The 25,258-nt window shown below is 39.5% G+C and overlaps 1 long non-coding RNA gene across 2 annotated transcripts in view; it reads left to right on the top strand.

Annotated features, from left to right (window-relative positions):
- The window catches only part of LOC126305479 (uncharacterized), a 117,083-nt gene extending 94,629 nt beyond the window's left edge, over positions 1-22,454 (top strand). For both annotated transcript variants that reach the window (XR_007553524.1, XR_007553523.1), the window contains one exon: positions 20,764-22,454. This is a non-coding gene — a long non-coding RNA (uncharacterized LOC126305479). The remainder of the gene's footprint in view (positions 1-20,763) is intronic.
- The last annotated feature ends 2,804 nt before the right edge of the window (positions 22,455-25,258 follow it).

Here is a 25,258-nt window from a genome sequence, read left to right as displayed (position 1 = left end):
ACTTCCCTTAGGGGAAAAAAAGGACAGGTGTACACTCGCACACACACACACACACACACACACACACACACACACACACACACACACACACACACACACACACATATCCATCCGCACATACACTGACACAAGCAGACATATTTAAAGGCCTGTGTCCGCTGTGCCGTGCGTGTGATCATTGCTTGTACAGCCCTCTCGCAGTGTCCGGAGCAAGTATAGTGGGTCTGACACACTGGTGTCAATGTGTTCTTTTTTCCATTTCCAGGAGTGTATTTGATCGTAAAATGTGGTTTAGAGTTTGTTCTTTACGGCAGGGTCATGTGGTGTTATGGCCACAAAGCAGATTATACAGTCAATGGGTTTTGGTTCAGATGGGACACCACACGCACCTTACAGAATACCGAATGTTCGGAATTTGATAAATCTTCTTGTTTAGGTATCTCCATCATTTGCTTTATATTTTTAAAAATCTTATTGCAATGGTCACTAAAAATAATCAATGTGCTGCTCAGCAGGGAAATTCCGTTTCGTCACTGCTATGTTTGTTCAAACATCGAGTGTGATTTTGTTGGATGGGAACCACCACTCCAGGCATCGTGAGTTATTAGGAATGACTTCTTTCCTTTGCTAGGTGCTTCTTTTGTATGTTGCTCTGATCACTTATATTAATCAATTTCGCAGTTGAGTAATGTATTCGAATCGTGAAATGTGGGTAAGTAGTTGTTGTTTACAGCAGGGTAATCTGGTTGTATGGCCAGAAAGCAGGTTCACCATTTAGTGGGTTTTTGGTGCAGATTGGACACCACATGCTTCTTACTTAATAACGAATGTTCGGAATTTGATAAACCCTCTAGTTTAGGTATCTCCTTTATTTCTTTTATATTTTTAAAAATGTTATTCCATGGTCACTAAAAACAATCAATGTGCTGCACAGATTGTGGTATATGGTTCTTCCCTCTCAGCAGGGAGATTCCGTTTCATGAGTGCTATGTTTGTTTAACCATTAAGTGTCATTTTGTTGGATGGGAACCACCACTGTGAGCATTTTGACTATTGGAGTTATAAGGATAGACTTCTTTGTTCTGGTAGGTGCTTCTTTTGATTGTTACGCATATCACTTATATTCATCAATTTCACAGTGGGTTAATATATTTGAATCATTAAATGTGGTTATGTGTTTGTTGTTAACAGCAGGGTCATCTGGTTGTATGGCCATAAAGCAGATTCTGCATTCAATGGGTTTTTGATGCACATTGGGCAACCCATGCACCTTACTGAACACCGAATGTTCGGAATTTGATAAATCTTCTTGTTTTGGTGCAGAGTGGGCACCACATGCACATTACTGACCACAGAATATTCCGAATTTGAGAAATCTTCTTGTTTAGGTATCTCTTTCATGTGCTGTATGTTTTAAAAAATGTTATTCCATGGTCACAAAAAATAATCAATGAGCTGCACAAATTGTGGTACATGATTCTACACTCTCAGCAGGGAGATTCTGTTTCATGAGTGCTATGTTTGTTTAACCATTGAGTGTGATTTTGTTGGATGGGATCACCACTCGGAGCATTTTGACTAATGGAGTTATAAGGAAATACTTAATTGTTATGCTAATGCTTCTTTTGATTGTTACCCTTATCACTTATATTCATCAATTTCACTGAGGAGTAATGTACTTGAATCGTGAAATGTGGTTAAGAGTTTGTTGTTTACAGCAGGGTCATCTGGTTGTATGGCCAGAAAGCAGTTCCTCCATTCAATGGGTTATTGGCGCATATTGGACACAACGTGCACTTTACTGAATAACTAATGATCGGAATTTGATAAATCTTCTTGTTTAGGTATCTCCTTCATTTGCTTTACATTTTTTAAAATCTTATTGCAGTGGTCACTAAAAATAACCAATGTGCTGCACAAATTGTAGTACATGTATCTTCCCTCTCAACAGGGAGATTCTGTTTTATGACTGCTATGTTTGTTCAAACGTCGAGTGTGATTTTGTTGGATGGGAATCACCACTCCGAGCATCCTGAGTATTGGAGTTATTAGGAAAGACCTCTTTCTTTTGCTAGGTGCTTCTTTTGATTTTTACCCTTATAACTGATATTCATCTATTATGCAGTGGTGTAATATATTTGAATTGTTAAATGTGTGTAAATGTTTTTTGTTTAGAGCAGGGTCATCTGTTTGTATGGCCAGAAAGCAGATTCTCCATTCAATCGGTTTTTGGTGCAGATTGGACGCCACATGCATTTTACTGAATAACGAATGTTCGGAATATGTTAAACCTTCTTGTTTTCGTATCTCCATTAATTGCTTTAAATTTTTAAAAATCTTATTGCAGTGGTCACTAAAAATAACCAATGTGCTGCACAAATTGTAGTACATGTATCTTCCCTCTCAACAGGGAGATTCTGTTTTATGACTGCTATGTTTGTTCAAACGTCGAGTGTGATTTTGTTGGATGGGAATCACCACTCCGAGCATCCTGAGTATTGGAGTTATTAGGAAAGACCTCTTTCTTTTGCTAGGTGCTTCTTTTGATTTTTACCCTTATAACTGATATTCATCTATTATGCAGTGGTGTAATATATTTGAATTGTTAAATGTGTGTAAATGTTTGTTGTTTAGAGCAGGGTCATCTGTTTGTATGGCCAGAAAGCAGATTCTCCATTCAATCTGTTTTTGGTGCAGATTGGACGCCACATGCATTTTACTGAATAACGAATGTTCGGAATATGTTAAACCTTCTTGTTTTCGTATCTCCATTAATTGCTTTAAATTTTTAAAAATCTTATTGCAATGGTCACTAAAAATAATCAATGTGCTGCACAAATTGTGGTACATGGTTCTTCCCTCTCAACAACAAGATTCCGTTTCATAACGGCTATATTTGTTCTACCATAGAGTGTGATTTTGTTGGATGGGAACCACCACTCCGAGCATTGTGACAATTGGAGTTATTACGAATGTCTTCTTTCTTTTGCTAAGTGCTTGTTTTGATTGTTACCCTTAACACTTATATTCATCAATTTCACACTGGAGTAACGTATTTGAATCGTGTAATGTGGTTATGCGTTTGTTGTTTACAGCAGGGTCATCTGGTTGTATGGCCAGAAAGCAGATTCTCCATTCAACGGGTTTTTGGTGCAGATTGAACGCCACATGCCCCTTACTGCATAACGTATGTTTGGAATTTGATAAATCTTCTTGTTTAGGTATCTCCTTCATTTGCTTTATATTTTTAAAAATGTTATTTCATGATCACAAAAAATAATCAATGTGCCGCACAAATTGTGTTATCTGGTTCTTCCCTCTTAGCAGGGAGATTTTGTTTCTTTGCTATATTAGTTCAACCATTGAGTGTGATTTTGTTGGATGGGATCACCACTACAAACATTTTGACTATTGGAGTTATAAGGTAAGTCTTCTTTCCTTTGCTAGGTGCTTCTTTTGATTGTTACCCTTATCACTTACATTCATCAATTTCACAGTGGAGTAATGTACACTCCTGGAAATTGAAATAAGAACACCGTGAATTCATTGTCGCAGGAAGGGGAACTTTATTGACACATTCCTGGGGTCAGATACATCACATGATCACACTGACAGAACCACAGGCACATAGACACAGGCAACAGAGCATGCACAATGTCGGCACTAGTACAGTGTATATCCACCTTTCGCAGCAGTGCAGGCTGCTATTCTCCCATAGAGACGATCATAGAGATGCTGGATGTAGTCCTGTGGAACGGTTTGCCATGCCATTTCCACCTGGCACCTCAGTTGGACCAGCGTTCGTGCTGGACGTGCAGACCGCGTGAGACGACACTTTATCCAGTCCCAAACATGCTCAATGGGGGACAGATCCGGAGATCTTGCTGGCCAGGGTAATTGACTTACACCTTCTAGAGCACGCTGGGTGGCACGGGATACATGCGGACGTGCATTGTCCTGTTGGAACAGCAAGTTCCCTTGCCGATCTAGAAATGGTAGAACGATGGGTTCCATGACGGTTTGGATTTACCGTGCACTATTCAGTGTCCACTCGACGATCACCAGAGGTGTACGGCCAGTGTAGGAGATCGCTCCCCACATCATGATGCTGGGTGTTGGCCCTGTGTGCCTCGGTCGTATGCAGTTCTGTTTGTGGCGCTCACCTGCACGGCGCCAAACACGCATACAACCGTCATTGGCACCAAGGCAGAAGCGACTCTCATCGCTGAAGATGACACGTCTCCATTCGTCCCTCCATTCACGCCTGTCGCGACACCACCGGAGGCGGGCTGCACGATGTTGGGGCGTGAGCGGAAGACGGACTTACGTGTGCGGGACCGTAGCCCAGCTTCATGGAGACGGTTGCGAATGGTCCTTGCCGATACCCCAGGAGCAACAGTGTCCCTAATTTGCTGGGAAGGTGCGGTGCGGTCCCCTACGGCACTGCGTAGGATCCTACGGTCTTGGCGTGCATCCGTGTGTCGCTGCGGTCCGGTCCCAAGTCGACGGGCACGTGCACCTTCCGCCGACCACTGGCGACAACATCGATGTACTGTGGAGACCTCATGCCGCACGTGTTGAGCAATTCGGTGGTACGTCCACCCGGCCTCCCACATGCCCACTATACGCCCTCGCTCAAAGTCCGTCAACTGCACAAACGGTTCACGTCCAGCTGTTGCGGCATGCTACCAGTGTTAAAGACTGCGATGGAGCTCCATATGCCATGGCAAACTGGCTGACACTGACGGTGGCGGTGCACTAATGCTGCACAGCTAGCGCCATTCGACGACCAACACCGCGGTTCCTGGTGTGTCCGCTGTGCCGTGCGTGTGATCATTGCTTGTACAGCCGTCTCGCAGTGTCCGGAGCAAGTATGCTGGGTCTGACACACTGGTGTCAATGTGTTCTTTTTTCCATTTCCAGGAGTGTATTTGAATCATGTAAAGTGGTTAAGAGTTTGTTGTTTATAGCAGGTTCATCTGGTTGTATCGCCAGAAAGCAGATTTTCAATTCAGTGGGTTTTTGGTGCAGATTTGACACCACAAGCACTTTACTGAATAACGGGTGTTTGGAATTTGATAAATCTTATTTAGGTATCTCCTTCATTTGCTTTTTTTTTTAAAAAATCGTATTGCAATGGTCACTAAATAATCAATGTGCTGCACAAATTGTGGTACATGTTCCTTCCCTCTCAACAAGGAGATTCCGTTTAATGACTGCTATGTTTGTTCAACCATTGAGTGTGATTTTGTTAGATGGGATCAGCACTCCGAGCATTTTGATTTTGGAGTTATAAGGAAAGACTTAATTGTTATGCTAAGTGCTTCTTTTGATTGTTACTCTTCTCACTTATATTCATCAATTTCACAGTGGAGTAATTTATTTGAATCGTGAAATGTGGTTAAGAGTTTGTTGTTTACAGCAGGGTCATCTGGTTGTCCAATGTTCACTAAAAATAATCAATGTGCGCACAAATTGTGGTACATGTTTGTTCCCTCTCAACAGGGAGATTCCGTTTCATGACTGCTATGTTTGTTCAAACATCGAGTGTGATTTTGTTGGATGGGAACCTCCACTCCGAGAATCTTGGGTGTTGTAGTTATTAGGAAAAACTTCATTGTTTTGCTAGGTGCTTCTTTTTATTGTTACCCTAATCACATACATTCATCAATTTCACAGTGGGTTAATATATTGAATTACCCTTATAACTGATATTCATCTATTTTGCGGTGGTGTAATGTATTTGAATCGTTAAATGTGTGTAAATGTTTGTTGTTTAGAGCAGGGTCATCTGTTTGTATGGCCAGAAACAGATTCTTAACTCAATTGGTTTTTGGTGCAGATTGGATACCACATGCATTTTACTGAATAACGAATGTTCGGAATTTGATAAATCTTCTTGTTTTCGTATCTCATTTAATTGCTTTAAATTTTTAAAAATCTTATTGCAATGGTCACTAAAAATAATCAGTGTGGTGCACAAATTGTGGTACATATTTTTTCCCTCTCAGCAGGGAGATTCCGTTTCATAACTGCTATATTTGTTCTACCAAAGAGTGTGATTTTGTTGGATGGGAACCACCACTCCGAGCATCCTTAATATTGGAGTTTTTAGGAAAGAATTCATTGTTTTGCTAAGTGCTTGTTTTGATTGTTACCCTTAACACTTATATTCATCAATTTCACATTAGAGTAAATAAAATAGAAAGAAACTTCCACATGGGAAAAATATATTAAAACAAAGATTCCAAGACTTACCAAGTGGGAAAGTGCCGGCAGACAGGCACAATGAACAAAACACACAATCACACACACACAGAATTACTAGCTTTAGCAACCGATGTTTGCTTCTTCAGGAAGGAGAGGGAAAGACGAAATGATGTGGGTTTTAAGGGAGAGGGTAAGGAGTCATTCCAATCCCGGGAGCGGAAAGACTTCCCTTAGGGGAAAAATGGACAGGTGTACACTCTCTCTCTCTCTCTCTCACACACACACACACACACACACACACACACACACACACACACACACACATCCATCCACACATACACAGACACAAGCAGACATATTTAAAGGCAAAGAGTAAGGTCAGAAATGTCAGTCGAGGCGGAAGTACAGAGGCAAAGAAGTTGTTGAAAGACAGGTGAGGTATGAGCGGCGGCAACTTGAAATTAGTGGAGGTTGAGGCCTGGTGGATATCGAGAAGAGAGGATATACTGAAGGGCGAGTTCCCATCTCCGGAGTTCGGATAGGTTGGTGTTGGTGGGAAGTATCCAGATAACTCGGACAGTGTAACACTGTGCCAAGATGTGCTGGCCGTGCATCAAGGCATGTTTAGCCACAGGGTGATCCTCATTACCAACAAACACTGTCTGCCTGTGTCCATTCATGCCAATGGACAGTTTGTTGCTGGTCATTCCCACATAGAAAGTGTCACAGTGCAGGCAGGTCAGTTGGTAAATCACGTGGGTGCTTTCACACGTGGCTCTCCCCTTGATCGTGTACACCTTCCGGGTTACAGGACTGGAGTAGGTGGTGGTGGGATGGTGCCTAGGACAGGTTTTACATCAGGGGCGGTTGCAAGGGTAGGAGCCAGAGGGTAGGGAAGGTGGTTTGGGGACTTCATGGGGATGAACCAAGAGGTTACGAAAGTTATGTGGACGGCGGAAAGACACTCTTGGTGGAGTGGGGAGGATTTCATGAAGGATGGATCTCATTTCGGTGCAGGATTTTAGGAAGTCGTATCCCTGCTGCAGAGCCACATTCGAGGTCTGATCCAGTACCGGGAAATATTCTGTCACAAGTGGGGCACTTTTGGGGTTCTTCTGTGAGAGGTTCTGGGTTTGAGGGGATGAGGAAGTGGCTCTGGTTATCTGCTTCTGTACCAGGTTGGGAGGGTAGTTGCGGGATGCGAAAGCTGTTTTCAGGTTGTTGGTGTAATGGTCGAGGGATTCAGGACTGGAGCAGATTCGTTTGCCACAAAGGCCTAGGCTGTAGGGAAGGGACCGTTTGATATGGAATGTGTGGCAGCTGTCATAATGGAAGTACTGTTGCTTGTTGGTGGGTTTGATGTGGACGGATGTGTGAAGCCGGCCATTGGACAGAGGGAGGTCAACATCTAGGAAAGTGGCATGGGATTTAGAGTAGGACCAGGAGTTGAGGTTGGAGAGGAAATTCTGGAGTTGTTCTTCACTGTGAGTCCAGATCATGAAGATGTCATCAATAAATCTGTACCAAACTTTGGGTTGGCAGGCTTGGGTAACCAAGAAGGCTTCCGCTAAGCAACCCATAAATAGGTTGGCATACGAGGGGGCCATCCTGGTACCCATGGCTGTTCCCTTTAATTGTTGGTATGTCTGGCCTTCAAAAGTGAAGAAGTTGTGGGTCAGGATGTAGCTGACTAAGGTGACGAGGAAAGAGGTTTTAGGTAGGGTGGCAGGTGATCAGCGTGAAAGGAAGTGCTCCATTGCAGCGAGGCCCTGGAAGTGCGGGATATTCGTGTATAGGGAAGTGGCATCAATGGTTACAAGGATGGTTTCTGGGGGTAACAGACTGGGTACGGATTCCAGGCGTTCGAGAAAGTGTTGGTGTCTTTGATGAAGGATGGGAGACTGCATGTAATGCGTTGAAGGTGTTGATCTACGTAGGCTGAGATACGTTCTGTAGGGGCTTGGTAACCAGCTACAATGGGGTGGCCAGGATGTTTGGGTTTGTGAATTTTAGGAAGTAGGTAGAAGGTAGGAGTGCGAGGTGTCGGTGGGGTCAGGAGTTTGATGGAGTCAGGTGAAAGGTTTTGTAGGGGGCCTAAGGTTCTGAGGATTCCTTGAATCTCCGCCTGGACATCAGGAATGGGATTACCTTGGCAAACTTTGTATGTAGAGTAGTCTGAAAGCTGACGCAGTCCCTCAGCCACATACTCCCGACGATCAAGTACCACGGTCGTGGAACCCTTGTCAGCTGGAAGAATGATGATGGATGGGTCAGCTTTCAGATCACGGATAGCCTGGGCTTCGGCTGTGGTGATGATGGGAGTAGGATTAAGGTTTTTCAAGAAAGATTGAGAGGCAAGGCTGGAAGTGAGAAATTCCTGGAAGGTTTGGAGAGGGTGATTTTGAGGAAGAGGAGGTGGGTCCCGCTGTGATGGAGGACGGAACTGTTGCAGGCAGGGTTCAATTTGGATAGTGTCCTGGGGAGTTGGATCATTAGGAGTGGGAACAGGATTATTTTTCTTCATGGCAAAGTGATATTTCCAGCAGAGACTACGAGTGTGGGACAGTAAATCTTTGACAAGGGCAGTTTGGTTGAACCTGGGAGTGGGGCTGCAGGTGAGGCCTTTGGATAGGACAGAGGTTTCGGATTGGGAGAGGGGTTTGGAGGAAAGGTTAACTACCTCCGCTCATTGCACACAGACCCAGTCTCTCCCATCTACTCAATCTCCCGCTTCCAGCTCTACTCCCACCAACACCTCAAAATTCTAGTCACAATCTGGAACCACAACACCCCAATTCAGTAGTTAACCTGCTGCATCATCTGGATGTATGGCCAGAAAGCAGATTTTCCACTCAATGGGATTTTGTTGCATATTGGATACCACATGCACTTTACTGAATATCGAATGTTCAGAATTTGATAAATCTTCATGTTTAGGTATCTCCTTCATTTGCTTTTAGGTATCTCCTTCATTTGCTTGATATTTTTAAAAATTTTATTGCAATGGTCACTAAAAATAATCAATGTGCTGCACAAATTGTGGTACATGTTTCATCACTCTCAACAGGGACATTCGGTTTCATGACTGCTATGTTTGTTCAAACATCGAATGTGATTTTGTTGGATGGGAAGCACCACTCTGAGCGTTCTGACGATTGGATTTATTAGAAGTACTTTTTTCTTTTGCTAGGTGCTTCCTTTGATTGATCCCTTTGTCACTTATATTCACCAATTCCACAGTGGATTAATGTATTTGAATCGTGAGGTGGGTTTATGTGTTTTTTGTTTAGAGCAGGGTCTTCTGGTTGTATGGCCAGAAAGCAGATTTCCCATTCAATGGGTTTTTGGTGCATATTGGACACCAGATGCATTTTACTGAACACCGAATGTTCGGAATCTGATAAATCTTATTGTTTTGGTATCTCCTTCATATGCTTTATATTTTTTAAAATCTTATTTCAGTGGTCACTAAAAATAGATATTGTGCTGCACAAATTGTAGTACATGTTTCTTCCCTCTCAACAGAGAGATTCCGTTTCATTACTGCTATGTTTGTTCTAACATTGAGTGTGATTTTGTTGGATGGGAATCACCACTCCGAGCATTCTGACGATTGGAATTATTAGAAAGACTTTTTTCATTCGCTAGGTTCTTCCTTTGATACCTTTATCACTTATATTCATCAATTTCACAGGGGAGTGGTGCATTTTATTCGTGAAATGTTCGTAAATGTTTGTTGTTTACAGCAGGGTCATCTGATTGTATGGCCACAAAGCAGATTCTCCATTCAATGGGTTTTTGGTGCAGATTGGGCACCACATGCATTTTACTGAATAACGAATGTTCGGAATTTGATAAATCTTCTTTTTTGTGTCTCTTTTAATTGATTTAAATTTTTTAAAATCTTTTTGCAATGGTCACTAAAAATAATCAATGTGCTGCACAAATTTTGGTACATGTTTCTTCCCTCTCAGCAGGGAGATTCCATTTCATAATGGCTGTATTTGTTCTACCATAGAGTTTGATTTTGTTGGATGGGAACCACCACTCCTACCATCCTATATATTCGAGTTTTTATGAAAGAATTCATTGTTTTGCTAGGTGCTTAGTTTGATTCTTCCCCTTATCACTTATATTCATCAATTTCACAGTTGAGTAATTTATTTGAATCGTGAAATGTGGGTAAATGTTTGTTGTTTACAGCAGGGTCATCTGGTTGTATGGTCAGAAAGCAGATTCTCCATTCAATGGGTTTTTGCTGCAGATTGGACACCACATGCACTTTACTGAAAATCTAATGTTCAGAATTTGATAAATCTTCTTAGTTTGGTATCTCCTTCATTTGCTTTATATTTGTAAAAATCTTATTGCAATGGTCACTAAAAATAAACAATGTGCTGCCCAAATTGTGGGATATGTTTCTTCCCTCTCAACAGCGAGATTCTGTTTCATGACTGCTATGTTTGTTCAAACATCGAGTGTGATTTTGTTGGATGGGAACCACCACGCCAAGCATCCTCAATGTTGGAGTTTATTAGGAAAAACTTCATTGTTTTCCTACGTGCTTGATTTGATTGTTACCCTTATCGTATATATTCATCAATTACACAGTGGAATAATATATTTGAATCGTGAAATGTGGTTATTTGTTTTTTGTTTACATCAGGGTCACCTGGTTGTACGGCCAGAAAGCAGATTCTGCATTCAATCGGTTTGTAGTGCAGATTGGACACCACATGCACCTTACTGAACACAGGATGCTCAGAATTTGATAAATAATTTTGTTTTGGTATCTCCTTCATTTGCTTTATATTTTTAAAAATCTTATTTCAATGGTCACTAAAAATAGACAATATGCTGCACAAATTGTAGTACATGTTTCGTACTTCTCACCAGGGAGATACCGTTTCATGACTGCTATGTTAGTTCAAACATCGAGTGTGATTTTGTTGCATGGGAATCACCGCTCCGAGCGTTATGACGATTGGAGTTATTAGAAAGATTTTTTTTTTCTTTTGGTAGGTGCTTCTTTTTACTTATATTCACCACTTCCACAATGGATTAATGTATTTGAATCGTGAAGTGGGTTTATGTGTTTGTTGTTTACAGCAGGGTCATCTGGTTGTATGGCCAGAAAGCAGATTCCCCATTGAATGGGTTTTGGTTCAGATTGGACACCACATGCACTTCACTGAATATCGAATGTTCAGAAATTGATAGATCTTCTTGTTTAGGTATCTCCTTCATTTTCTTTATATTTTAAAAATCTTATTTCAATTGTCATTAATAATTATCAATGTTGTGCGGAAATTGTGGTACATGTTTCGTATCTCTCATCAGGGAGATTCTGTTTCATGACTGCTATGTTTGTTCAAACATCGAGTGAGATTTTGTTAGATGGGAACCACCACTCCGATCATTCTGACTATTGGAGTTATTAGAAAAACGTTTTTCTTTTGCTAGGTACTTCCTTTGATACCTCTTTCACTTATATTCATCAATTTCACAGTGGATTTATGTATTTGAATCTTGAAGTGGGTTTATGTGTTTGTTGTTTACAGCAGGGTCATCTGGTTGTATGGCCAGAAAGCAGATTCTCCATTCAAAGGGTTTTTGGTGCAGATTGGACACCACATGCACTTTACTGAATAACGAATGTTCGGAATTTGATATATCTTCGATTTTAGGTATATCCTTCATTTGCTTTATATTTTTTAAAATGTTATTCCTATGGGACCTAAAAATAATCAACGTGCTGCATAAATTGTAGTAAATGTTTCTTTCCTCTCAACAGGGAGATTCTGTTTCATGACTGCTAAATTTGTTCTAACATCGAGTGTGATTTTGTTGGATGGGAATCACCACTCCGAGCGTTCTGACGATTGGAGTTATTAGAAATACTGTTTTCTTTTGCTAGGTGCTTCCTTTGATTGTTACCCTTATCACTTATATTCATCAATTTCACAGTGGAGTAATGTATTTTATTCGTGAAATGTGGTTACGAATCTGTACTTTACGGCAGGGTAATCAGGTGTTAAGGCCACAAAGCAGATTATACAATCAATCGGTTTTGGTGCAGATGGGACACCAAATGCACCTTACTGAAAATGGATGTTCGGAATTTGAGAAATATTCTAGTTTACGTATCTCCTTCATTTGCTTTGTTTTTTAAAAAATCTTGTTGCAATTTTTCTCTAAAAATAATCAATGTGCTGCACAAACTGTGGTACATGTTTTTTCCCTCACAGCAGAGAGATTCCGTTTCATGACTGTTATATTTGTTCTTCCATCGAGTGTGATTTTGTTGGATGGGAACCACCACTCCGAGCATCTGACCATTCGACTTCATTGTTTTGCTAGGTGCTTCCTTTGATTGATACTTTTATCATATATATTCATCAATTTCACAGTGGAGTAATTTATTTGAATCGTTAAATGTGGGTAAATGTTTGATGTTTACAGGAGGGTCATCTGGTTGTATGGCCAGAAAGCAGATTTTCCATTCAATGGGTTTTTTTGGTTCAGGTTGGACACAACATGCACTTAACAGAATATCGAATGTTAAGAATTTGATAAATCTTCTTGTTTAGGTATCTCCTTCATTTGCTTTATATTTTTAAAAATCTAATTGCAATGGTCACTAAAAATAATCAATGTGCTGCACAAATTGTGGTACATGTTTCTTCCCTCTCAGCAGGGAGATTCCGTTTCATGATGGCTATATTATTTCTACCATCGAGTGTGATTTTATTGGATGGGAACCACCACTCCGAGCATTCTGAATATTGGAGTTATTAGGAAAAATTCATTGTTTTGCTAGGTGCCTATTTTGATTCTTCACCTTATCACTTATATTCATCTATTTCACAGTAAACTTATGTATTTGAATCGTAAAATGCGGGTAACTGTTTGTTGTTTACAGCAGGGTCATCTGGTTGTATGGCCAGAAAGCAGATTTTCCATTCAATGGGTTTTTGGTGCAGATTGGACACCACATGCACTTTACTGAATATCGAATGTTCAGAATTTGATAGATTTTCTTGTTTAGGTATCTCCTTCATTTGCTTTATATTTTTAAATATCTTATTGCAATGGTCACTAAAAATAATCAATGTGCTGCACAAATTGTGGTACATGTTTCTTCCCTCTCAACAGGGAGATTCCGTTTAATGCCTGCTATGTTTGTTCTACTTTCGAGTGTGATTTTGTAGAATGGGAACCACTACTCCGAGCATTCTGACAATTGGAGTTATTAGGAAAGACTTCTTTCTTTTGCTAAGTGCCTGTTTTGTTTGTTACCCTTAACACTTATATTCATCAATTTCTCAGTCGAGTAATGTATTTGAATCAAGAAATGCGGTTAAATAGTTGTTGTTTACATCAGCGTTATCTGCTTGTATGGCCAGAAAACAGATTCTCCATTCAATGGGTTTTTGGTGCAGATTGGACACCACATGCCCGTTACTGAATAACGAATGTTTGGTATTTGATAAATCTTCTTGTTTAAGTATCTCCTTCATTTGTTTTATATTTGTAAAAATGTTATTCCAGTGGTCACTAAAAATAATCAATTCGCTGCACAAATTGTGGTACATGTTTATTCCCTCTCAATAGGGTGTTTTCGTTTCATTACTACGTTTGTTCTACCATCGAGTGTGATTTTGTTGGATGGGAACCACCACTCTGAGCATCCTGAGTATTAGTGTTATTAGGAATGATTTCTTTCTTTTGCTTTGTGCTTCTTTTGATTGTTACCCTTATCACTTTAATTCATCAAATTCACAGTGGAGTAATGTATTTGAATCGTGAAATGTGGTTAAGAATCTGTACCTTATGGTAGGGTAATCTGGTGTTATGGCCACAAAGCAGATTATCTGATCAATGGTTTTTGTTGCAGATGGGAAACCACATGTACCTTACTGAAAACGGATGTTCGGAATTTTAGAAATATTCTTGTTTAGGTATTTCCTCCATTTGCATTATTTTTTAATAATCTTGTTGCAATGGTGACTAAAAATAATCAATGTGCTGCACAAATTGTAGTACATGTTTCTTCCCTCTCAACAGAGAGATTCTGTTTCCTGACTGCTATGTTTGTTCAAACATCGAGTATGATTTTGTTGGATGGGAATTACCACTCTGAGCGTTCTGACGATTGGAGTTATTAGAAATACTTTTTTGTTTTGCTAGGTGCTTCGGTTGAGTGATACCTTTGGCACTTATATTCATCAAATTCACAGTGGAGTAATGTATTTGATTCGTGAAATGTGGGTAAATGTTTGTTGTTTACAGCCAGTTAATCTGGTTGTATGGCCAGTAAGCAGATTCTCTATTCAATGGTCTTTTGGTGCAGATTGGACACCATATGCACTTTACTGAATAACGAATGTTCGGAAATCGATAAATTGTCTTGTTTAGCTAGCACCTTCATTTGCTTTGTATTTTCAAATATCTTATTTCATTGGTGATTAAAAATAAACAATGTGCTGCACAAATTATGGTACATGTTTCGTACCTCTCATAAGGGAGATTCCGTTTAATGACTGCTATGTTTGTTCAACCATCGAGTGTGATTTTGTTGGATGGGAACCACCACTCCGAGCATTCTGACTATTGGAATTATTAGAAAGACTTTTTTTTTTTTTTTTTTTGCTAGGTGCTTATTTTGATTCTTCCCCTTATCACATATATTCATCAATTTCACAGTGGAATAATATATTTGAATTGTTAAATGTGGTTATGTGTTTTTTGTTTACAGCAGGGTCATCTGGTTGTATGGCCAGAAAGGAGATTCTTCATTCAATCGGTTTTTGGTGCAGATTGGACACCACATGCAACTTACTGAACACCGGTTGTTCAGAATTTGATACATCTTCTTGTTTTGGTATCTCCTTCATTTGCTTTATATTTTTAAAAATCTTATTTCAATGGTCACTAAAAATAGACAATGTGCTGCACAAATTGTAGTACATGTTTTTTCCCTCTCGACAGGGAGGTTCCGTTTCATGACTGCTATGTTTGTTCAGATATCGTGTGTGATTTTGTTGGATGGGAGTCACCACTCCGAGCGTTCTGACGATTGGAGTTACTAGAAATACTTCTTTCTTTTGCTAGGTGCTTCCTTTGATTGATACCTTTATCACTTATATTCATCAATTTCACAGTGGAGTAATTTATTTGGATCGTGAAATGTGGGTAAATGTTTGTTGCTTACAGCAGCATCATCTGGATGTATGGCCAGAAAGCAGATTCTCCATTCAATGGGTTTTTGCTGCAGATTGGACAATACATGCACCTTACTGAACACAGGATGTTCAGAATATGATAAATCTTCTTGTTTTGGTGTCTCCTTCATATGCTTTATATTTTTAAAAATCTTATTTCAATGGTCACAAAAAATAGACAGTGTGCTAAACAGATTGTAGTACTTGTTTTGTACTTCTCAACTGGGAGATTCTGTTTCATGACTGCTATGTTTGTTTAAACATCGAGTGTGATTTTGTTGGATGGGAATCAGAACTTCGAGCGTTCTGACGATTGTAGTTATTAGATAGATTTTTTTTCCTTTTGCTAGGTGCTTCTTTTGATTGTTATCTTTTTCACTTATATTCACCAATTTCACAATGGATTAATGTATTTGAATTTTGAAGTGGTTTTATGTGTTTGTTGTTTACTGCAGGGTCATCTGGTTTTATGGCCAGAAAGCCGACTCCCCATTCAATGGGTTTTAGGTGCCATTTTACACCACATGCACCTTACTGAACACCAAATGTTCGGAATTTGATAAATCTTCTTGTTTTGGAATCTCCTTCATTTGCATTATATTTTTAAAAATGTTATTGGAATGGTAACTAAAAATAATCAGTGTGCTGCACCAATTGTGGTACATGTTTCTTCCCTCTCAATAGGGAGTTTTCGTTTCATGACTACGTTTGTTCTACCATCGAGTGTGATTTTGTTGGATAGGAACCACCACTCCGAGAATTGGATTTATAAGGAAAGACTTCTTTCTTTTGCTAGGTGCTTCTTTTGACTGATACCCTTATCACTTATATTTATCAATTTCACAGTGGAGTAACGGATTTGAACTGTGAAATTTGGTTAAGAGTTTGTTCTTTACGGCAGGGTCATCTGGTGGTATGGCCTCAAAGCAGGTTATACAATCAATGGGTTTTTTTGCAGATGATGCACCACATGCACCTTACTGAATAATGGCTGTTCGGAATTTGATAAATCTTCTATTTTAGGTATCTCCTTCTTTTGCTTTATATTTTAAAAAATTTAATTCCAATGGTCACTAAAAATAATCAATGCATTGCAGAACTTGTGGTACATATTTCTTCTTTCTCAGCAGGGAGATTCCATTTCATGACTGCTATGTTTGTTCTACCATCAAGTGTGATTTTGTTGAATGGGGACCACCACTCCAAACATTCTGACTAACAGAGTTATTAGGAAAGACTCTTTTGTTTTGCTGGGTGCTTCTTTTGATTGTTACCCTTATCACTTATGTTCTCCAATTTAACTGTGGAGTAATGTATTTGAATCATGAATCGTGGTTATGTGTTTCTTCTTTACAGCAGGGTCATCACTCATCAGAGGGCAATTGTGACACTGCTTTGTAATTATCTGCTGGATAAATTGAATAGGTTTGTGCAGTTTCCTTCCTCTGTGGCAGCTTTAGTCGTCTTGTTGCCAGTAAAGGAAGATTGTATCAAAAGAGAAGTTGTGACTAAGGAAGCTGGGATTATTTTTACTTCCCCCTTGTTTTGTCATTTTTTTTTATTTTTATTTTTATTTTTTTATTTTTTTATTTTTTTTTCGTCATCAGTCTACTGACTGGTTTGATGCGGCCCGCCACGAATACCTTTCCTGTGCTAACATCTTCATCTCAGAGTAGCACTTGCAACCTACATCCTCAATTATTTGCTTGACATATTCCAATGTCTGTCTTCCTCTACAGTTTTTGCCCTCTAGAGCTCCCTCTAGTACCATGGAAGTCATTCCCTCATGTCTTAGCAGATGTCCTATCATCCTGTCACTTCTCCTTATCAGTGTTTTCCACATATTCCTTTCCTCTCCAATTCTGTGTAGAATCTCCTCATTCCTTAACTTATCAGTCCACCTAATTTTCAACATTTGTCTATAGCACCACATTTCAAATGCTTCAATTCTCTTCTGTTCCGGTTTTCCCACAGTCCATGTTTCACTACCATACAATGCTGTACTCCAGACGTACATCCTCAGAAATTTCTTCCTGAAATTAAGGCCGGTATTTGACATTAGTAGACTTCTCTAGGCCAGAAATGCCTTTTTTACCATAGCGAGTCTGCTTTTGATGTTCTCCTTGCTCCGTCCGTCATTGATTATTTTACTGCCTAGGTAGCAGAATTCCTTAACTTCATTGACTTCGTGACCATCAATCCTGATGTTAAGTTTCTCGCTGTTCTCATTTCTACTATTTCTCATTACCTTCGTCTTTCTCCGATTTACTCTCAAACCATACTGTTTGCTCATTAGACTGTTCATTCCGTTCAGCAGATCATTTAATTCTTCTTCACTTTCACTCAGGATAGCAATGTCATCAGCGAATCATATCATTGATATCCTATCACCTTGTATTTTAATTCCACTCCTGAACCTTTCTTTTATTTCCATCATTGCTTCCTTGATGTACAGATTGAAGAGTAGGGGCGAAAGGCTACAGCCTTGTCTTACTCCCTTCTTAATACGGGCACTTCGTTCTTGATCATCCACTCTTATTATTCCTTCTTGGTTGTTTTACATATTGTATATGACCCTTCTCTCCCTATAGCTTACCCCTACTTTTTTCAGATTCTTGAACAGCTTGCACCATTTTATATTGTCGAACACTTTTTCCAGGTCGACAAATCCTATGAATGTGTTTTGATTTTTCTTTAGCCTTGCTTCCATTATTAGCTGTAACGTCAGAATTGCCTCTCTCATGCCTTTACTTTTCCTAAAGCCAAACTGATCGTCACCAGATTCTCAACTTTCTTTTCCATTCTTCTGTATATTATTCTTGCAAGCAACTTTGATGCATGAGCTGTTACGCTGATTGTGCGATAATTCTCGCACTTGTCAGCTCTTGCCGTCTTTGGAATTGTGTGGATGATGCTTTTCCGAAAGTCAGATGGTACGTCGCGAGACTCATATATTCTACACACCAAGGTGAATAGTCGTTTTGTTGCCACTTCCCCTAATGATTTTAGAAATTCTGATGGAATGTTATCTATCCCTTCTGCCTTATTTGACCGTAAGTCCTCCAAAGCTCTTTTAAATTCCGATTCTAATACTGGATCCCCTATCTCTTCTAAATCGACTCCTGTTTCTTCTTCTATCACATCAGACAAATCTTCACCCTCATAGAGGCTTTCAATGTATTCTTTCCACCTATCTGCTCTCTCCTCTGCATTTAACAGTGGAATTCCCGTTGCACTCTTAATGTTACCACCGTTGCTTTTAATATCACCAAAGGTTGCTTTGACTTTTCTGTATGCTGAGTCTGTCCTTCTGACAATCCTATCTTTTTCGATGTCTTCACATTTTTCCTGCAGCCATTTCGTCTTAGCTTCCCTGCACTTCCTATTTATTTTATTCCTCAGCGACTTGTATTTCTGTATTCCTGATTTTCCCGGAACATGTTTGTACTACCTTCTTTCATCAATCAACTGAAGTATTTCTTCTGTTACCCATGCATTGGTTAGCACACTGAACTCGCATTCAGGAGGACGACGGTTCAATCCCGTCTCCAGCCATCCTGATTTAGGTTATCTGTGATTTCCCTAAATCGTTTCAGGCAGATGCCAGGATGGTTCCTTTGAAAGGGCACGGCCGATTTCCTTCCCAATCCTTCCCTAACCTGAGCTTCCACTCCGTCCCTAATGACCTTGTTGTCGATGGGGCGTTAAACACTAACCACCACCACCATCTGTTACCCATGGTTTCTTCGCAGCTACCTTCTTTGTACCTATGTTTTCCTTCACAACTTCTGTGATGGCCCTATTTAGAGACATCCATTCCTCTTCAACTGTGTTGCCTACTGCGCTATTCCTTATTGCTGTATCTATAGCGTTAGAGAACTTCAAACGTATCTCGTCATTCCTTAGAACTTCCGTATCCCACTTCTTAGCATATCGATTCTTCCTGACTAATGTCTTGAACTTCAGCCTACTCTTCATCACTACTATATTGTGATCTGAGTCTATATCTGTTCCTTGGTACGCCTTACAATCCAGTATCTGATTTCGGAATCTCTGTCTGACCATGATGTAATCTAATTGAAATCTTCACGTATCTCCCGGCCTTTTCCAAGTATACCTCCTCCTCTTGTGATTCTTGAACAGGGTATTCGTTATTACTAGCTGAAACTTGGTACAGAACTCAATTAGTCTTTCTCCTCTTTCATTCCTTGCCCCAAGCCCATATTCTCCTGTAACCTTTTCTTCTACTCCTTCCCCTACAACTGCATTCCAGTCGCCCATGACTATTAGATTTTTGTCCCCCTTTACATACTGCATTACCCTTTCAATATCCTCATACACTTTCTCTATCTGTTCATCTTCAGCTTGCGACGTCGGCACGTATACCTGAATTATTATTGTCGGTGTTGGTCTGCTGTCGATTCTGATTAGAACAACTCAGTCACTGAACTGTTCACAGTAACACACCCTCTGCCCTACCTTCCTATTCATAACGAATCCTACACCTGTTATACCATTTTCTGCTTGTCATATGCCTCCTTAAAATTCGTTTTTTCACTTTCAACTAATTACTATTGTCATTTGTGAATATAATCTGCATTTTCATAAAAGAGATAGGTTGGCCCTCAGTTTTAAAGAATTTAACACCAGGTCGAATTTTGTGTATGTAATTGATTTTCTAATTTATATTGAGTCTTCCTAGTTAGTCTCTTTTATTATAGGGCAAAATCAGTCATTTTTATGTAACTTGAATCCCATAATTCTATTGTTGACTTATAAACAAATATAAATCTTGTAATAATTGCAAACATTTGGAATATGAAATGCTAGTATTCGTAAAGTATCTATTTGGCTCTAGTTGGAAACATGTTAGCAAAGCCAGCCCTTAATTAATTCTGTGTTAATTAACAGATATGACAAAAGTATTGATTGATAAACTATATTTGTGAATTTCATGATTAAAACAAATAATTCGGCCTAACTCTTGTAGTAGAAGAATCTCTTAAAAAGTAGGAATTTTTAAAGGTATTCACTTAACTGATTAAATTAAATTTTAATCGCAATTTCTGTAAATTTAACTTTGAGGAATGTGTAATTTCAGTACCAATTATCGTGGTGATACATAAGAGTCATGAGACAGTCAGTCCATGGCCAAGTTTCAGACGAGGAAGCTGTGTTGGTTAGAATAACCACGATGCATCACCTTGACAGTGATGTAAGTGGTACAGTAAGAGGCCATGTGTTAAAGCAATGACAGTGTCTGTTTCATATGTACCTGATTATTTCAAAAGAACTATGAATTATTTGGTTATGTTTTTATTGCTTGTAGGTGTTCAACAGCATACTATTGTAGCAGTATGTGGATGTTTGCCTGGAAACTAGTAATGAGGCTTATGGGAAGTTATGCACTGCCCATATATAACCATGTATTATTGGGAGGTTGTGAAAAGTGAAAGTAGAAGACTGTGGAAGTAGAAGACTGTGCATCTGTCGGCTACATCATTTACAGTAGACAGTACTGCACATCCACCCCCTATGCTTTCAGCAAGTATGTCGACACTGAGGACAACAAAGTAGGCAAACCACAACAAAATGTCAGTTTACTTGCAGCACAGTTTAAACTATGTTGAAAAATGATTTGACTTTGAAGAAAGTGTCCACAGGACTTTCAAACCATTTTCACTGACAGTGAAACAGAGCTCATTTTCAGAATTTGTAGAAGTGATTTCTTGATATGAATTTCTTGTAGATAGGGATTTGATGTTTGAAGAATGTGTGTAGTTAAAGTACTTTCTCAAGCAAGAAGAGAAGAACTTTTTAAGATGAAATCTGATTTGTGGAAGGAATTTTTTTCATTGTTATGAAAACTGTGACAACTTCTTCAAACTTTTCCGTTTTGCTTCAGATGAGTTTTCAGCCTGATGATGAACACTTGGTGAGCTGAGATGCATCTTTTCCCAGCAGCAACATCAGAAGCTGAAATAATAATGAAGATGGTTTAGTGATTTACATGTCTCCAGTTTTGTTAGTTTCTTGATGATTAAGAAGAGAAGATTCTATGAAGGAGATTGAAAAGTGAGCAAAACTCTCAATAAGGTAAAAACAGTCTCACAGAGACTTCTGTTCAGTAGTAGATTATGATAAATATTCTGGTTAACGAAGTATCTGATTCAATTCATTTTGCAGCAATAATTGCAAACCTGCTGTTCAAAAATGGAAGCCTTTTGGATTGATATTTTGTTTGTGATAATTTGTTTGAAATTTCTTTCATTTTCTTTGATGTTTGAGAATATTCATTACATTATAAATTTCATTTTTTTCTTCAACTGTAAAATGGCATGTTTCACAATTTGAAATTATGCGGTTATGAAAATGCGTCATATCACTTCTCTGTCAAATAGAAACTGTTATAATTTTTCATAAAGACCAGAACAGTTCCTGAAGTTAATATTGTAAAAATGTGTCTTCGATGCTTTGCACCAGTGACTTGAGTTGTGCTATCTTTGTTAACTTTCTCAATAGTTTTAGTGACTTGATGTCACATGGAACCAAGTGCAGTTTTATCTGTTGGACTGAGTAATGTGAACTCAGTGTATATCATGAACTGTAATTTGTTTTTACAATTCTGCAACTTTGAAATCAGTGCCCATTTAAAAGTGACTCTTTTTACCCAGTTGCCAAAGCTTTAGAAATGTGTTGTTAATTGTTGATTACATTTGGAGAATTGGGCTTAGCAAAAACTAAATGTTCTTTCATGTGCAAGTCAAGATATTAACTGAAACTATATGACCTAGAGCCCACAATGAATTGTAGTGGTAAATATATTTGGATGGTGAGCTGAGCCACAAAATACTTCAGATCATGTCAATGATTGTTAATACTGTTTTCTAGGTTATGCAACAAATGTCATTAGAACTCTATTCTACAGTGTCATATCCCAACGTTACACTTCAGACAGTTCTGACAACAAAATGTTACAGCTTTAATTACATCATTTCAATAACTTCTTGTTGTTTGGAGTGAGGAACAGGACTCTTAGAAGAACATAGGAAATAATGCTTAGAGAGAAATAATATAGCTCTTGAGATTAGCTGATGATTTCAGAGGCAGGAAAGGACTTGGAAGATAAGTTGAATGGAATGGAAGGGATAAAAATCATACATTGTTGACATTCCTACCTGGAATTTCTGTTGGTTGTTTTAAAATGGTAAAATTCCACCAACCACCATGTTGCCCCCTGCCAGTGGTGTAATGTGATGCAGCATGGAGGGGCAACTGGTCAGTACACCTCTCTCCTGGCATTTTTTGACTGTGGAGCCACTTCTAATCAGTCAAGCAGCTCCTCAGCTAGCCTCACAAGACTGAGTGCATTCTGTACCAGTCACCCCCCACCAAGGAAAAATCGCTGGCAGTACCAGCAATCGAACCCAGGTCTGCCAAATGGCAGTTAGTTGTCTGGTACAGCTAAGGAGGCAGACAATGGAATGGATAGTGTGTTAAAGAGCAGTTCTAAGATCGAACATAAGACAAGGTTAAAGGAATGTAGTCAAGTTGAATCAGGAGATGTGGAGGAAATTACGAGGGATGATCAAAACATTTCCATTTGAAAGCTGTACGAGGAGGGGTCGAAAAGCTTCTACCCTAACAAATAAAGAATGACAGAAATTTCATAAAATCAATTCATTTGTCTATATAATACCTGTGTACACTAATAGACTTGAAGGCATGCTCAGATAACTTCTGCAAACCATTCAAATAAAAGGTCTTTGATTTCAAGTCGAACAAAGCATCAGTCACTGCATCATCATCCTTTGTGGTATTTTTTTAGGTTTGAGAAAAGGAAAAAGTCTGAAACAGTCAGATCTGGAGAATATGGCAGGTGACGTAAGAATTCGAACCCGCAGTCACGCAGAGTTTCCAATGTTGCAAGGTCTTTGTGCACCGGTGCATTGTCCTGATGCTAAAGATTTTAGTGAGCCAATTTTCCACACCTTGTTTTCTTTATCTCTTCTCTCAAATGGCACAGGAGGATGTAACAGTATAAAGCATTGATAGTAGCAACCTTTAGCAAGTAATCCACCATAATTACCCCCATTTGCACTACAGAAGACCAGTGCCATCACCGTACCAGCTGACTTTTGCATGTGAAATATTTTGTGTGAAGGATGTTTTCATTGTTCTGTCTCAGGATCAAAGTGGTGAACACACATTTTATCTATTGTGACATACCTTGCAAGAAATCCATCTTCATTCACTTCAAATTGGCGGATGATTTCTTCACAACACTGCACGTCTTCCTGTATCTCACCTGCACTCGAGTCTTTGTGGACCCACTGAGATGAAACTTTCAGCATTCCCAAAATATCCACAACAGTGTCATGAGCACACCCATGGGAGATTCCAAATGTGGTTTCAATGTCCTGCAAAACTGTATCGTGAATTGTAGTCACTGTTTCATGAGTGGGAGGCTCTCCGTTCCTTGGTGCTTCTCTCGCATGCATTCTTCTGTGTTTGAAGTCAGACGCCCAGTTTTTCTCTGTTGCACACGACAGAACACTGTTCGTAAGTGTATTCTGCGTGTCCTCCACAATTTCCTTGGACATCATTCCCTTTAAATGAAGGTATTCAACCACTACACTGTTCTTGATTCTGCCAATATCCACCACTTTGCTTACACTACAGTATACAATGCATCTTAGTGGCTACACTAATGAAGGTGGAGCTGCGACATTTGACTTGCGTACCCATAAAGTGTCACCATAAAAGTAGGTGGTGGTGGTGTTTGTGTGAGACATTACAGTAACTATCTGGGGCTAGAAACTTTTCAGCCACCCCTCATATGCCAATCGGGTAAAGTTATGATGAGAACTGAGGCAATCCTACCAGTGCACCAGGTTGAAGATGCCCATTTGTAGAACACTATGTCGTGCTTTGTCAAGAAGTCCATCACTGCTTGCTGCACACCCTCTTGCAACAGGAGTCATTGATCCTTCAAAACAAGAGATGTGAAATTCTCAAGTGAATCATTATGTTGCTTTATGACATCACATCACAAACAAAGGCATGATAAGCACACAGGTAGAGATCAGGACTGTAGGGTGGCTACTCGAGTGTCTCCCACTTTAGCTGGTGTCTGCATTATGGGGATGTGTATTATCCAACTTGATGCACCATTGCACAATGGTGGTTTTCAATACAATTGCTGCTTCATACACATTCTTCAATGTATGATGGATGTCTACCAGTGTTTGCCCTCCAGCAGTTGAGAAAAGAACAACAGTATGTGATCCTGTTTGGACATATTTGGTAATAACACTGCCATAGTTCCAATTTCTACATTTACTACATGCACTTCAGAAAGGCACAAATGCCACACATTGCTTACATGTCAGTGCTTCTGTAATCACAATGGAGTCATGCTACATTGCTTTTACTCTGTGGCAACACCCTTCAATGGGAAGTTTTTGATTGTCCATTATATGAGTTTTGTCCGGAAAATATGTATAAAAGTTGAATAATGTCTTCATGTTACAGGTTGCAATCACCACCAGATGGGACTACTGCTGTACTCAATCCCATCAACACTCAGTTTGAGTCAGAGCAGTCTGCATGAAGGTGGGAGTGTGCAGCAGCTTGTGTTCTTATAGACCGTAGATTGACAGTCAGAATGATTGCTGATGAGCTGTCAATCCCTAAAACAATCATTCTCAAAAACTTGAAATGAAGAAATTATGTGCAAAAATTGTACTAAAGCTCTTGACGCCGGAAAAGAAAGCAAAGAGGGTTGAGTGCTGTGTGGATTTGTTGGACGCATAGGAATGAGG

The sequence above is a fragment of the Schistocerca gregaria genome, unplaced genomic scaffold (assembly GCF_023897955.1).
Source record: "Schistocerca gregaria isolate iqSchGreg1 unplaced genomic scaffold, iqSchGreg1.2 ptg000317l, whole genome shotgun sequence".
Lineage (NCBI taxonomy): Eukaryota > Metazoa > Arthropoda > Insecta > Orthoptera > Acrididae > Schistocerca > Schistocerca gregaria.
Note: the sequence above shows the minus strand (reverse complement) of the source record. Positions and strands in the feature narration are given on the sequence as shown.